Here is a 17,567-nt window from a genome sequence, read left to right on the forward strand (position 1 = left end):
CCGCTGGTAATTCTAATGTGCAGGAAGGGTTTACAGTAAACATTTGGGTATGTTAAAGAAAAATATGAATAAGCTTATGTCACATGAAAATATAGTTTCAGTTTTATGTATATGCATATGTGCACAGTAGAATGTGTGTGTATGTCTGAGTGGGTGCACAAAAAGGGAGAGAGAAAGGCACAAACATCATAATCATAATGGACTTGGAAATTATAAATGCTTTTTATCTTGTTCATTGTACTTTTTCATATTTTCTAAATATTCAGTAGGAAAATGTACTACTTCTAAAATCTGAGACAATAAATAAACGTTAGTAAAACAGATATTCATACTAAAGTCCATGACCAGAGTAGAAACTGAAAGATATTAAAGATTCAGGGAAGCAGAATAATCTTCTGGAAAGAAGGTGAAAATTACGTGTTTTGGAAACCTGAAGGAAAAGAAGAGACTGAAAGCCAATGATTTTCTCTAAGTGGTCAGCATAGTCTAAAAGATCACAGGGTAGGCTAAAATGTAGTGATACACGTTCTTTTGACTCTAAACAATTTTAAGATTTCAACCCAGAATTTTGTCATAAAGGTCTGACTATCCTCTGAAATATCAGGTGAAAATAAGATTGAGAATACTTTTGTGACAGTTCAGTGTCCTATACATATTCATCTCCCCTGTCTTTCATGAAACTTGATATGTTAAAATTGATTCTTTCATACTATGAAATGGGATAATTTTTCATCTTAGTTTGATCTGATCAGGCATCTTGTAGCTCCCCACTTGATGATAAAAATAAAATATAACCCTCCAATAGAAACAATAACAAAGAGAACTGGAATAAAATGGAGATGAGGGGAAATAGCAATTGCCAAAAGGTTGGATATATAAATATGCAAATGTAATATTCCCTGGCTTTAACTCAGTAGATTTGTGAAGCCTTCACAAAAGATATGGGCAAATTTATTGCCCATTTTCCCCCATCTTGCTAAAAATTATTTCGTTTCCAAGCACTGAAAGGGGAAGTCTATCTGCATTGTTGTAAATAAACATTCCTGTGGTTTGTGAGATCTGGGCACATATGTTTCAAGCATAAATGTTTTCTACCGGGAGCTCTATAGAAAACCTATTATCGAGAATTAGATGATTTCATGCCTCATAAGTTTAATACTAACTGGCAGAAGTCAAAAGGAATTAACTTTTTTGCAACTTTGTCACAACTCCAAACATTTTGCCAAACATCCCAGTTTTTCAAAATCGACTGGATAGGATAGTCCATTGGTAGTTAATGCTTGTATTGGATTCCCACTAATTATTGCTGTTGATTTTTATTTTACTGCTATTCTTATAGTTGTTATTACTAAATGTGAACCAAATACATACCCCTTTGACTCCCAAAAATAACACCTTCAAAATTACTCTTGTGGCTTTTTATAAAACTAGTATTGCAACAATAACTTCTTTAACACTATCCTACAGGACTTCCATATGAATATTAACATTCCTGAAGAAAATAGGAAGGTTATGACTATAAAGACATAACAAAATATTTTAAGAATATATTATTTCATAAGGAATTCTGAGTATTTACAGTCTAGTAAATGTAGTCCAGTAAATGGCCTAACCATATTCCTGACAGAAATGAAGTATATGAATTCCCAGCCCCAGTTTCCAACCATTTAACTGCATTCTGTATCTTTCCTTTATTCAGAGGCAAGAGTCTGGAAACAGAGTCACATGACTCCTGCATGAAACCACTAATGACTGTTGCTTAGTGGGGGGAACAACTCTTCCCTTACACAGAACTCATCAATCTGAAGACCCCCAAAGACAGTCATGCCCAAACTGAGCTTTGAGTTCTGCCCTAAGATCCCTGCAATCACTGTTGGTCTCAAGGGAGAGAACTACAGCAAATGTGCTCAGCATGCAGTCATCCTGCGTTGGTCATGAAACAGGAGAAATAACCCATCTTCCAGTTGAAAACTCAAAGGGAGGCCAAGTTCTTGGTACATTAGTACAGCAAGAGCACCAGTAGAGGGTAGAAACATTCATTGAAAAAGGGGGGAGAAAGTTTCCCAGAATCATGGGAAATAGGTTCTTTCTAACTCTTAAACAGTAAACTTGAGAGTTTGCATTAGCATGGGAGATTCATTTACCATTTCTTTAGATGAGTACCACCTGCTGAGGCAGGCTATATTTACTTAAGATACAAGGTAACAGATTTCACCTGAACAACAAAGACCAGTAACCAGATTTAGAAAAAAGTAGCATCTATGTGCTTTGTTAAACATGAAGAACTAAAAATTCCAAGTGTCCTAATATGATTTCAGACTTCTTCTCCCCTCATGGTGCCCATGGGAACTGCTTTTGCTCATTAACTACACTGTAAAAGATCAATTGCAACCTGTCGCTTTGATAGAAGAAATAACTGTCCATTGAGCTCAAGCAAGTTGTCCCCTCTTTTAAAAATTCAAAATAGGAAATGCCACGAACATGTATGGCATTTAAGACACTGTATTTATTTTTAGTACATGGATTTTATGAATAGCTAATGATATCTAATGGATTGTAATCATCACTATAGGTAAAATCTTATAAAATAGCATCTGTTTGGGGCTTCAGAATAGAAGGGAGTATTTGTGTAAACACTTTTTTTCTCCTATAATTGAAATGTTATTTACTTCTTTCTAACAGAGTGAGCTATTTGGAATGGTATTTAAAGGTAATGCTGGATTTTAATGTGCTCTTTTCTGGCTGTATCAACTGACGCCCCTCTTTTTTTGCTTAGATGTCATGAAAGGGCAAACTCAAATATCCAGTGTTTTCATATAAAATGTCATTCATCACATGGCTATTCCCATCCATTTATTGTAAAATCATTATTGAGAGAGGTCTAAGAAGAAAAACCTTGGGGATAACTCAGATGTGACAGTAAGTCTAAAAGAAACCCAACATGAAATCTGCATAAAGTCAGACACACTACTTGTACAAAGCATGATTTAAAATGTTATTCATTTTTCTCTTTAAATTTGTAACTAGATTCTTAAATGAATTAGAACATTTACTTTAAAAAAATCTATCCCTTTAAATTTCCGTGGTGAAAAACTATTGACAGCTTTCCATGAGACAAGAGATTACATTTGGAAAGACCAATTTTATGCTAGCCATTTGATCTCTGAGTGGCATACATCCAGAAGGAGGTTTAATTATACATCTGACACCCACTCACCCATTTGGCAAAGTTTCATTTGATGTTTATTAAACTAAGACTTGAAAACATGAGATATATCTTTATCTTTCATTCTTTTTTATCCATGAGTTTGGAAGCTAAAGTTTTAATTCTTGTAGATATAATTTGTTCCTTCTTGCTTTGGAACTGATAACTTCATTCCAAGAGGGAAAACAGGTTTTGCCTCAGAATATTAGGGTAACTTTTTCCTAGGAGTTCCCTCTACCCAGCTCCAGAGCCATCAGGTTATAAAGTAAAGGACTCTTTCATCACTAAGAACCATCCCAACACTGCCCATTAAATGAACAACTTTTGTACACTCTTGGGAAGTTGTAATCTTAGGTGTAGGGATACATGGAAATGAGATCTTTTGTCTATGGACCCCAACTCTTCAACACTCAGAGTTGAATCATTTATTCAAAAGTCATTTGAACATAGCAAAATAGTTAGGAATATTCTAAGACTTTCTGGAAGACTTAGAGTCTAGTGCTTGTTTTTGTCACTCCCTTTGCTTGTAGTGTTGGAGAAACCACTCACTCCATAAGTCTCAGATTTCTTATCTTTAAAATAGGCATAACAGTAATTTCTTTCCAAGTTTATTGTGAGAAGAAAATGAAATAATGCATGTAAAATACTTCACTCAGTGCCAGACATACCATAAGAGGAGGAAAAGTATTCACTCTACAACGATCCAGCTACTAGACAGACTTCCCTTAGGAATCTAAAGCTGAACAAGTTGGTGTTTCAAATTGTTCATAGTCTGTTGAGATACAGACAAGAAAATAAATATTAGCGAGTGAAAGTGATGGAACCAAGCAGCTTGCTGTGGAACCACAGACAGAGGGGGAAACTCCAGTCCAGAAAAAGGGAACAGGCAGGTGACAGATGATATCTAAGTAGATGCCTGAAATGTGGGGAGGATTTGGTCAGACTACTGAAATGAAGAAGGCTGTTAAAAGTAAAAGAGAGGAAAGGACTCATTGGATACATATGTATGCCAAGGATCCCCATCTATTCATAAGCCTCTGACAAGCCAAGGCCGAGGCAGTAGCAGTCATCCTTGCATACCTCCTCCCTTTAAGAACAGAGGGCACACTTTGCCTTCCCTCATGAACCAAGCACCAGAATTCCTTGGAAACCATACAAGTTAAAGCTTTGTGCTTCCATCCAGCTTCACCACATTTTCTCTCACCTTAAAGATTGTCAGGGGTAAGAAGTAGCTATTCTCCTTGCATAATACAGTAAGGATAAAATATAAATTTATTAACAATACTATTAGGCTACAGCTACAAAAAATATCCTTAAACATTCATAGTATTGTAAATATAACAACTCATTATCATGAAGTCTTTGTGGTGCCCACGATCTTGTTAGGATGCTCTACATTTAATCTCCCCCTTATCTCCTTGGTTCCAATAAACCCCATGCATCTTCTAGGTAAACTTCAGGTGGTTTGGGAATGAATTAACTTTTCCGTGATATCTAACTGTCTTTTATCTTTCTTCCTTCCATCAATGACAATCCCTTGATTATTAGCTATTTCTTCTCAAGTTTTATAGTAGCTTAGATGGCATTGAAGAAATTCACCTCTTGTTTTATGAAATGCATCTATTTTCTTACTCATCATTTGGACCCAGTCTGGTTAGCACACTTTCTATTAGAAACCTCTGTTCAGATGAGAAATTGAGCCCTCCTCTATCACCCTTACTTCTAAAAGAGCATACATTTATTGCCAATGACCCCCTTGAAGGATGACCTTGCATCCTTGCCACAACCACACATGCATATACTAGAATAAAGCATTAAAGTTAAATATACATGTATTTAGTTAAATGTTACTTTGTGTGATTAAAACATATTTTATATTTTTACATAGATTTTATAATCATAATCAAATACATACAGATCAAGATTAAATTACATGACAAACTTTCTCCGGGCAGTCTTAGAAAGATAGTAAAAATGAACAGACCCAGGAACTTCCTCCAAATATGTCCTATAGTCATTCATAGTTCCAGTTATAAAAAGTCTTTAAATGTCTTTTGGTCTATTAACTTCCATAGAAATTTCCATTTTTTTCCTCAAATCCCTCCAGTCTGAACTCCCTTGATAATACAATATTTAGTAACATTAATAATTTAACAATTGCACAATTTCCATCATCCTGAAGAATCAGGTTCATAGCTATTCTATGACTCTAAAACAAATTTATCTCAATATAGAAGAGCTACAAGTAATTCTCCAGTATCAAAATAATTAAGAATAAAAGGAACTTCAAGAGTAATCTTATTTAAACACCAATCTCAGATTTATATATATAGTCCATTTGTTCATTTGATCAAACATTTATAGAGGTGTGGGGATATATCTATGAGAAAACAAATACCCCTGTCCTCCTCCTCTTTATGTTCTAGTGGAAGAAAAATATTACAATTATATAAATTTTTTAAATATGTAATGTGTTCAATAGGAAGAGAAGTATTGATGAAGTAGCCTCAGTACAGGGGTGGCATTTGAGTAAAATGCTGAAGGAGGCGATGAGGGAAACATATGGGTATCTGGAGGAAAGCTTTCCAGGCAGAGGAACAGCAAATGCAAAGGAGAATGAAGGAAGGGTAAGAGCTGCAGATGAGATACGTATGAAAGTGCAAAAGCCTTTGCAAGGACATTTATCTGACTGAGGTGGGAAACCAAGTGGACTGTTTCGAGTAGAGAAAGAACACAATCTCACAGTTCAGTAGATCTTCTGTGGCTGCTCTGAATATGACGAATGGGGACAAGAATTTATAATGTCCTGTAAGGCCAATAGGACATATAATCAGCATTTAATTGAACCTAGGGCCCTATCACTGCAGACTGAGAATAAAGAGTCAAGGATCAAGCATTCTAAGGTAAGGAGCACTAAGATATGAAAACTACAACAAGGCAGACTAAGAAACTTGCAACAAAGTAAAGGGAAATGATGCTCAGGTGAATCAGTAGTCAGAATGAATAAAGTACTTAATGAAGTGATCAGCTAATGATTTCAGTGGGATAAGTACTGAGAATTGACCACTGGATTTAGCAATATGGATGCCATTGATGATCTTGACAAGGGTAGTTTAAATGGAGGGACAGAAGGAAAAGCCTAATTAAAGTGGGTTAAAATGATATTGCCCAGAAAGTAATTGGAGAGAGTGAGTACACACAACTCTTATGAACAATTCTGTTACAAAGGGAAAGAGAGAAGTAGCTGGAGATCAAGATGGGTTAGAAGAGAAAATTTGGAGGAATAACAGACTATGTGTGTATATAAGAAAGATCTGGTAAATTTGATGGGGATAAGGAGGTATGGATATTCGGAGAAAAGGAAAAAATTCTTGAGCAATATCCTTAATTAGAACAATAAGGTACAGGAAATCTACCCTATAGGTGGAGGGGTTGGTCTTTCCTCAGCACAGGCACTTCAACAACAGTAATAGAAGGTTGATACAGGTAGATGGTTATGTTGAAATTCTCTTCTGACTAATTAAATTTACCCTATGAAATAGGAAGCAAGGTCTTAACTAAGACTGACAATGAGGGAGTGCATGTTAATGATTTGAGAAGAGGAATTTATATGAAATAGATAAACAAGAACTGAAGGGTGAATGAACTAGGAAAATCTAGTATAATTGTTAGACAGCATTAAGAGTGAAACCATTCAGCATGGTTGTGTGTTTTTCTTCAGCAACATTCATTTATAGGATAGCAATTTGTGATTAAGGGAGGTTATAATTTTGATGAGTGAATATAATGAATCACAAAAGGGGCAAGAGATTTAGGAGTATATATAAGAGAATGATTATAGTAATCATTCATGGTATTTAAACAGAGGGTAGTCAAGACATGAAGGGATAAGGGGCAGAGAGAAGATAATGAAATCAATTAATTGTATATCACAGTAATATAAAATTATTTGAGTTGGGGTACTAGAATTAGTTGAAAGGATCAGAGATGATGAAGAGAATTGAATGTTTGATTTGAGATCGTGTTTTGATAAGGTCTAGGTTCTGCCCAAGGGAGTGAGTAGCTAAAGAAGGTAGAAATTAAGACAATTAAATGAGAAAAGTTCAAAGAAATGAAAGTCCAAAATACTGAAAGGATAATCTACATGGATGATGATATCCTCCAAAATTATTATGGTGGTGTTACATAAAGTAACTGAGTCTGTAGATGATGTCTCCAAAGAAGAAGATCAGGGAATGACTAAAAATAAGGTGTTTTGATTGGCATAGCTTTATGGCATGAGACCCAGAGCTAGAGCACTTAGGTAAGAGGGAGGGAGACCACACGGGAAGCAGCTAGAAGAAAAAGGAGGACAAACTTACTCTTTGACCTCTGCCAGCCCAAGCAGTACAAAAACAGTGAAAAAGAAAACAGAAACCACTTGAAATGGTTTCAGGGAAAGTAAAATCTTCAGGTGAGAGGTAGATTTCCAGTAAGGAGAGAGGAGATTTCTCTGCAGATCACTGTGAGTTGCAGAGGGCATTATCATGACGGTTTTAGGCATTGGAAAACAGTGCTGTCAGAAATAGGAAGGTACGGTCTTTGGGAGATTGGTATTTAAAGGAAGATGGAGGATGATAAACTTGATTTTCTCATGCTAACTAAAATAAAAAGGCTGTCTAAATTGGATCTATGTCAAATGTATTCTTCAAGGACAGGGATCCAACAGTCCAGGCATCAGACTTCAGTAAAGGGAACCTGGCCCTGGCCCTTGGGCTTTGGGGTTCTTAAGCTGCATAACTGGAGATAAATCAGTTCCCCTTTGGTCATGATCAGGAGCTGAAACCCAAACCTTATATTTATAGCTGTGTATGACAGGGCTGAGTCCTGACTTTCCTCTCCACCCTGCTACCTACATTAACTGCTATGTAAGTATCGGCCCTTCCCCTAATATTACCAAGGGATTTAAGAGCCTTGCCCTTCAGCAACAGAAAAACTGTAAAGTGTACCAGTGGCTTCCAACTCTACTCAGCTACCTCCAAACAAAGAGAGGACTGATTACCTTTTGGTTTTGCAGGTCATTTTCCTCTATGGGAGGCCTGATAAAGGAGGATCAGTTTTGTGTAAAATTACCCTCACCTGTCAGGCTACACTCATGTATTATACCCTACTTTTTCAATCACTGATACCATTATTTTCCATTAGGCCTGAGATGCTAGTCACTGACACTTAGAAAACCCTTGAGAACAGCCACAACAATGAATAGGAAAAGGAAGGGAACAATGCTTGTTGCTCTCTACTAATTCAGGAGCCAAGGGGCTAAGACCAAGAAAGAGTCCCCATGGGGCACTTAAACAATCATTCTGACATATATATGGGAGACTGATCTTATCACTGGTATTGATACACATACAGGATGACTATATAACTTATTACCCAAGCCATGGCACATTTAAGAGTCAAAGAAGGTACTTATTCAGAACTACACTCCTGTTTAACAGGTATAAAACAGACTGTTCTAGGCAGGGAGAATGTATTGTTACTCTGCCTATATACATATCTGGGAAAGGAGCAAATGTACCTCTTGGCTGGCCAACAGATAGTTAAAAAACAATACAATTATCTAAAATTATAGTGGCCAAGGAGTCACTTGGTAAGAGTAGAAAATATAAGTAAGTGTGGTAGGGCAAAGGAGGAACTGACCAACTCCAGTGAGATGAAGGTGCCTTAGATAGTTCTTGAAGGATAAGTTGAAAACTCATAAACATGTGAGAATAGACAAGTAGAGGAGGGCATTGTAGGCAGAAGGGATAAATGTGCAAAGACATGTAGGAAACTTAACATTTTAAGAAACTGAATACAATTCAGTACATATAACAATAATAATGATTTCTATCATTTATCAAGGAAGTATAATTTTATGCCAGGAAGTATAATAAACTCCTTTCAACAACTCAACATGGTTCAAACTCTATACAACCTCCCCATCTAAGAAATAATAGTCTGACTCCAGAAGTTCTGAAGAATGATACAGATCTTTCCTGAAGTTTCTTTAAAGGAGAGGCATGAGAGTTTTACACAATACCTCACGGAGGGCACTTTTTATTAATCCTTTTAAATGTCTCTCTCACTCCACAAAATTTTCCAAACTAGGAAGCTAAAATTCTCCTCATTCTCTCTCTGCTGTCATCTCACTACTTGCTTTCCCCCTCTCCATCTTCCGTTTCCCTCTGTCATTCTAGACACAGGCTATCTAGGGTATAAGTAGCCAGCAGGACTCCTGCCCTCCCACCTGCTGATCCAGACCTCCCACAAGCACTGAAGGATCTCAGAATTCAACAGTCCCTATGGAGGACCACTTCTAGATGAGAAAACAAACTGAGCCCTGGGAAATGAGATTTTTACCTCTCACCCTGTTTTTATGAGGGAAACAGTCCCATTACCCAGGTTCTTCACAGCAAAAATGAGCTCTAGAGTTTATATAATATGCAGAGGCCATTTTCCTTTGAAGGTGGAATGGAGGCAGGGGAGAGAAGTTGTGATTATTTGGACATTAATATTTTTATTTATCTTATAATACATTATGATGATAATTGATAATGATAAATTACATCTATCATCAGTTGAATGCCATGTGCTGAGCACTCTCAGTATTTTATCTGTTAATGAGTTCAATCCTAGCAAAAATCCTTTGCAGTAAGTTGCATCCCCTTCCATGAATATGGGGAAACTGAGGCACAGCAAAGTTAACTACCTTTCCCCAAATCATACAGCTCATGAGTGGCAGAGCTGGAATAAGACCAATGCAGGCTCGGTCCAGATTTCTTGCTCTTAGATATTCTGCTCCCTCACTTATATTAATCTCCTGGGGTTCCTTTGAAGACTATTATCTACATTTTAATTTTATAAATTTGGAAACTCAGCTTACTGAGTCATTGGCAGGCTCCACAATTAGTGAGTGATGGGGAAGGATTCCAGGTCCTATTCTTCTCTTTCCAAGCCCATGCACCTCTGATCAGTTTGATGGTATTTGTTAATGATCTGAGGACCATCATGAGTTTAGGCTCAACAAGGAGTGGTGTTTCAAATCATCAAAGTTGACAGGCATGATGGATGAAGAACAAGAATTATGATATATAGATGAGGTAGAGCATGATGAGAGAGAGTGTGAAGAAATAGGCAAGCATTAGATTTTCAATTACCTTATGACATCATACTAAGGAGTTCTGGTTTGATCTAAATACAATGTGGAAGTCATTAAAAGGCTTTCATCTGGGGAATAAAGGAATCAGGTTCTGTCTTAGAGAAATCCTGTAGAAGCACGATGATGTACTAGGGTTGGTGCATGCTGACTCTCTGCATTCACGGATTAGACATTGCTGTTCTTTAATTTTGAGCAGGCTCAATAACTCCTGTCCTGAAACAACAGGATTGTGCTGAGGCATGAACTGACCGAAAGCCATATAAGGCTGAAATAGAAGTAACCAGCGAGAAAGCCTGGAGTCCGTGAGTAATTCTGGTCTTACTCTACAACTTCACATCAAAGACTTATGCTCCCAGCATTAGTACCTGTTTGATTAACTTCACACCTTTTACAACAATATTTTGATGTTTTTCCTAGTCCCAGTGGTTCTTTAAGCCCATTTTACATTATACAGTCCTATTAGTCTTCCTGTAATTGTATGTAACTTAGAATAATAAGGCCTTACATTTTCACTATACCTCAGAGTTTTCAAATAACTTACTCTTTCATTGTCTAATTTTTCCCACATAACAATCCTGAGATAGTCAGAGATAGTATATAGTTTAGAATAGTGACAAATTGCTGATCATATAGCTAAGTAGTGAAGGAATAAAATAGAATCCAAAGTTTCTTTTGTGGGGATGGTGGTGTGATGGACATGTTCTATATCTTTATTGGTGTGGTAGTGTCACAAGTGGGTAGATCTGTCAAAACTCACCAAATTGGGCACTTTAGATGGATATGATCTATTGAATATAAATTATGCTTCAATAATTATGATTTTCAAAAACTCTTGCAAGTTTTTTAATCTTAATCTGAAGCTGTTTGGATTAAAACCTGGACTATTCTGGACTGAACAAAAAATGAAACAAAATTAAAACTTTCAAAGTTCTGTATTTTCTACATTGAACTTAAATGGTCTTCACATTCAATTCCATATTACTTTTTCAGTCTAATGCTCCATCTCCACTCCCCATTTCTACCCTCATTATTCTCTTCCAGAAACTTTCCACTACAGCCACACTATTCCACTTGTCATTCTCTGAGTAAAGAGATCCTGTGTTTTGGTTCATGTCAGACTAAGCCTGGAGGAACCTTTTCCCCCCTCTCTTCATAGGAACTCAAATTATTTATATCCTACTTTCCCATCCTATCCTTCAAGATTTTTTCTGATAGCCTTACCTTAGTGCTTATTCTTGTCCCTAAACCCTGGTAATATTTGTTGTGTTTTGTTAATTGGGTATTCAGCTCTTTCCTTTGGTCACATTTACTGACTACCTCCTATGTGTCAAGAATTTTGTAAACATGTGTTTGTTCTTCCTTCTCCTGACAGCCTAATTAGATGATAAATTATTTACTCATATGAACAATGATATTATTGGTCTCTCCAGTATACATTAAATAATGGACACATACTTAAGAGAGCATAATATGGTTCAAAGAGACTTAGGGAAACATAAAACCTTTTTCTGGGCTCAGATTCACTAGATGTGTGAATTGAAGTATTAGTCAAGTTTTCAAAACTTGAGTTTCCACATTTGTAAATGGGGAATATATATTAACTACATCACTCAGTTCTGAGGCTCTAACAAAGCAATGTAGGTGTAAGTGTATGATAAACAGTTGTGGACTTTACAAGTTAATGATATTTTTGAATGATTGTTGGATATATTGCTAGTGCTTTCTTCTTCAATAGTGGAATAGTTAACCCCCCATCTTGTTGTGTGTTCATTTCTGTAGTTTGTGGTACAATCCTGCCAATCCTTTCCTCAATTTTTACTACTTCTTTAGCCATTCAGTAGATTAGCATGTGTCAAAGATAATCCATACATAAACCGAATCATCCATTATTTAGCACACAAAGATGATATCCTATTATGCACAATAGCTTAATTTGTACAGTAAATCTATGATGACCATTCCCCACACATTCCAAACCAAATGTTGGGAATGGTCTGCCTACAAAATATTCTAAGGGCTAGAACAAAATTTAGATAATTGAGTACTTCTGTTCTCCAGCAATAACCCTGAAATCTTTATCACAGAAATTCAGAGGAGTTATCCTGGCCTAGGTATCTCTAATTAAAGATTCAGCAATAGTACTATGTGCACATAGTTAATGAAAATGTTCCTCATTTGTTTAATGCAGATAATGGAGTACATATAATGTACTGATTATAAACTATGCTGGAGATAGTTTTAACTTTTTTGGATTAAAGATCTTCTCATTTAGTTTTACAAGTATAAAGTTATTATAGATTTTATTAATCTGTGCTAATTTTTGGAATTCCCCAAGAGATTGTTATTTTGTTAGCTAAATTTCTGCTTTTAACTGAATTCTACTAACTTTTTCTTTTAAAAACATAGCATTCGGTTTTTTTTGTTTTTTTTTTTGAGAGGGCATCTCTCATATTTATTGATCAAATGGTTGTTAACAACAATAAAATTCTGTATAGGGGACTCAATGAACAATCATTAATCAACCCCAAGTCAAACTCTCAACAGTCTCCAATCTTCTGAAACATAACGAACAAGTTCTTACATAGTGAATAAGTTCTTACATGGTGAACAGTACAAGGGCAGTCATATCACAGAAATTTTCAGTTTTGATCATGCATCATGAACTATTAACAATCAAGTCAGATATGATTATTCATTTGATTTTTATACTTGATTTATATGTGAATCCCACATTTCTCCCTTATTATTATTATCATTATTATTTTTAATAAAATACTGAAGTGGTAGGTAGATGCAGGATAAAGGTAGAAAACATAGTTTAGTGCTGTAAGAGGACAAATGCAGATGACCAAGTGTGTGCCTATAGACTAAGTATTAATCCAAGCTAGACAAGGGCAACAAAACATCCACATATGCAGAAGATTTCTCTCAGAACAGGGGGGGTGAGGTTCTAAGCCTCACCTCTGTTGATCCCCAATTTCTCACCTGATGGCCCCCCTGCGACTGTGCCTGTCTTAGGTTGTTCCTCCCTTGAGGAATCTTACCCGTCTCTGGCTAACCAGCTGTCTTCCGGGGCCATAGTGCGAGCATTCGTTTTTGAGTTATTAAGCATTCACTTAGCTAAGCTGCTCTTGACAAGATACTATTACACATACCATGCTCTAAGTTTAGTGAGTTCTTCAACAAATTCTTCACTCACGTGGGCCAGCTGACTCAGTCAAGCAAATGGTCATTTACTTGAAAAAATTCAATGACTTTGGGCTGAAATGAAGAAGTTTCACTGATATGAACTGTTGATCAAGTTAAACAACCTACCTGGCAGCCTGGTGCATTGGGATGCACAACTGAGCTACACATCCACACTTCTTGGGAGGGAACATGCTCCCAAGCAGAGCCTCCGCCTGCAGTCATGATATGGACAATCCACTCTGTCCAATAAATCTATGTGAGAGAGAAGCCCTTCCTTGTCTGTGAATATGCTGGAACTGTAAGGAATTCTTGTAGGGGAAGGAAATATGATAAAAGAAGAGCAAAAGACAGTATTCCTCCAGTCAGGAGACCAGAATGTGAGTCCTGGCTTGGCTGTTGACCAGCAGTGAGAACATGAGCAGGTCATTTTTCTCAATTTTCTCATCTCACCTAGGAATAACACTTGCCCTTCCCATCTCAAGGACAGCTTTGAGACTCAAAAGTGATCATATACATAAGAGTAGGTTGAAAAGTATAAAACACTTCATAAATATGAAAAACACAGTTTTCTGCATCTATCTCCTCACTTGAACTAGTGAATGACATTAAGGACAAAGAATGTGCAAGACTAGCTGAACTCCTGATCATTAAAATAAAAGATATTGAGGGAGAAGAGATTTAGAATATTGTTACAACTCCAATTAAATTTAACATTTATTGAGCACCTATATGTGTGTACAGAACATTATGATGGCTCTTACAAGGAACAGAGAAACAAGAGGATTAGGTTGGCCTCCTTTATTGAAAGATTAAAAACTAAATGAAAGAAACACTGGAATTGGAAAGATGGAAGTAAATTCTCTGAGACATTAGCACAAACATGGAGGGGAATTTTTGAGCAGAGTTTGAAGGATGAATCCAAGTTTGAGATGAAGAGAAAGAACAGAAGAAACAGCCACATGAGAAAAAGCACAGGGATAGAAATATGAGTGTGAATGGCATTGGAAGGTCGACTGGGAGAAATGTTGAGACCTTAGATGCAAGGGGGAAATGCAATAAGAAATTCAGAGCATCAGGGTGAAGCTTAGAGGATTCTAAATACTTTGTTGTGTGCACTTGCTGTTCAGACCAGAAAAATATCAATACTTTGACCCAAATATTTGAATTTCAGAGTTCCATCTTTCTATATTAGATCCTGTGGATGCAACTTTACGTCTGAGTAGCTCTGGGTATATCTGACACCTCTCTTCTTCCTAGAGAATGTTCAGAGCCAGTGCATCCAAATTAGATATTACTTTGATCAAACTGCCATTGAGGTCAATAAAAGGTTCCCTTCATGCTCTGTCATCCAACAAAACAAATAACTATCAACCAAAAAATTACCTGTGAAGAGAATATGAAAAGAACCAAACTTGAAAACAATTTCCAAAAACCTATTGCCTAATAAGCATTGAAGGATTTCTTGGAAATATTCTGCACAGTGTTTCTACACATATGTAATTGAACTCATGTGTATACTGAAATTATACAATAGAGACACGCAGCTGAAATACAAAATTGAGATGCTCATTAGCAATATCAAATAGTTTCTGAAAGTCTCCTCATCTTATATTTACATGGACAAGCAACTTCAGATCCTTCCTAGTAAACCTAGTTTGGTTCAAGTCTCTAAAAATTAAATCAGATTAATCCATTACATTTACAATTAGTGTCATTTTTACTAAATAATTAAGATTTGACCAGACCTCCATAAATAAATAATTTGGACTTTACTTACTTAAAACAAAACTCCTCATTTCCACCCAAAAGCCTGCCTCTGCCACATTTTTTACAGAGTCAGTCAGGATAAGCTATACCGCAGTGACAAACAACCCGAACACTAAATGCACACACTGTCTTCACTCTGGGACAGGTTAATGCAGCAATCACCATTTGGAACATGACTCATCATTGTAGAAAACAGAGTGATATGGAGTCTCTCTCTTGGCAACTTTATGCTTGGAGCCAAATTGAAACCCCATTTCATTATCAAAGTCCAGCTTAGTATAATATCAGATATTTTATTATTATTACCATTTTATAATAAAAATTTTCAGATTTTTTAATAGGCTAATATGAATTAATTTCCTCCTTAAATTGTGCTTGTGAAAACTATAAGACTATATTTATTCCTAAAAAGTCTTTTTTTAGCTCTTTTGTACTGATAGTTTTATTCCAACAAATATATCATCTATCATAGGAATTAATATTTCCATCTTTAGGCCACATTCTTAAGTGTATTCATTTGTACACAAGGATTACATTTATTAAAACTTGCTAGAAAGGAAATAATTCCTCTGAATCAAATCTATTGACATTTTTTGAAAATTTCAAAGCCATATGTCAACCACTTTTAACCTCAGTATAAACCATCTTCCTCATGATGTCTTAAAATGCCAGGATTTTCTAAAAATAAGTATATACTTCTAAAACTTAAATCTTCTTTATAGAATGAATTTAGACAGCTAAAAGATTTAGAATTTGTACTAAACCTCATCAAGCCAAAAGGAGCAGTTGTAGAGGTAGGAATGGAAGAATAGTAAAATCAGAAATTTCATAACAGTGAACTGAGTTAAGGTCAACTAGGGTGTGATAGATAGGTAGTAAAAGGGTCAATTTAATCTGAAAATATTTTTCTGACTGGTTTTTTAATGTGCTCAAAAATTTATTTTCAAAAGTTATTAAATGCTTTCTTTTTATCAGATTTTTAGGAGAGAGAGAAACATCAGAGGTAGTCACTGCTTCAGAAAATATATTCCCTGGTATGGGATGAGTGGTAGGCATGTTAATAAACATGTTCAGAATGTGTCAATAGAGATGAGGGGTAAGAATGCTCTGGCTATCATGGGACCAGAGATGGTATTTGCAGGTATTTTCTACTTGAACAGCCAGAAAATACCATTAGAATTTTGATTGGAATTGCACTGAATCTATATATTGTTTAGGTAGTATGAACATTTTAACAAATTAATTCCTCCCATCCGTGAGCATGGAATATCTTTCTATTTATTTGTGTCTTCAATTTCTTTCATTAATATCTATAGTTTTCAAAGTATATTTAGTATATAATATTAATAATATAACATAATAATAATATGCAATCAAAAGAAGAACTAAATAACTAAGAATCAGTATAAAGAGGCAGCAAGCAGTCAGGTCCAGACACCACAATACAAGAATTCACAGATTTTATTCTAAAGCCTAGAGCACCCCCATCACCTTGACACAGCTCCATGGGTCAGGTGTCTTCCCCTGGATCAATAAACTATGGTCAGTAGGTCAGAGTCATGTTATTCAGAGGAAGAATCAGTGTGGCCTAAGTCACCCCAAGAGGTGGCTATTATATTTTCTCAGAGTTAGTGATTTAATACAGATATGAAAGAAACATCTTGTGGTAAAAAGAAGTCACATCCAAGCTCAAAAACAAGCAAATGAAATAACTATTGTATAGCCCAGAACTTCTCAGATAAATGAAGTTAAACCAGTAGATTTCCTTTATCCTTCTGCCTTTTTTAGGTAAGTATTTGCTTTAATGACTCTAAATCAATCCAGTCTATGGCGTAAGTTGAAGCTCTTCACACAGTAGCAATATGAGGTCAGAAAACAGCACTGAGAGATATCTGGCTTTTCTAGATTACACATACCTAGAACAATGCCTGTACATAAAGGAATTTAATATTTGTTGGATAACTCCAAAAAATGAAGAAATGCTTTCTCTGGTAATTAACAACTTCCAGTGATTTCTAGAATACAGCAGCCTTTTGCCTAGACATTATAGGCATTAAATACAATTGTCTCAAGTCAACCTTACAATGGCTGGCACAAAATCAAATAAAGCTCATGATTGTCTACAAGGGTCTAAGAGTTCCTGGATAAGAAAGCACAACAACTAAGAGGAAGACAGGGTCTCTTCCAAGATCCAATAGAACCTGAGTCATAGACTAAGATATT

This window comes from Manis pentadactyla, chromosome 4, assembly GCF_030020395.1.
Source record: "Manis pentadactyla isolate mManPen7 chromosome 4, mManPen7.hap1, whole genome shotgun sequence".
Classification (NCBI taxonomy): Eukaryota; Metazoa; Chordata; class Mammalia; order Pholidota; family Manidae; genus Manis; species Manis pentadactyla.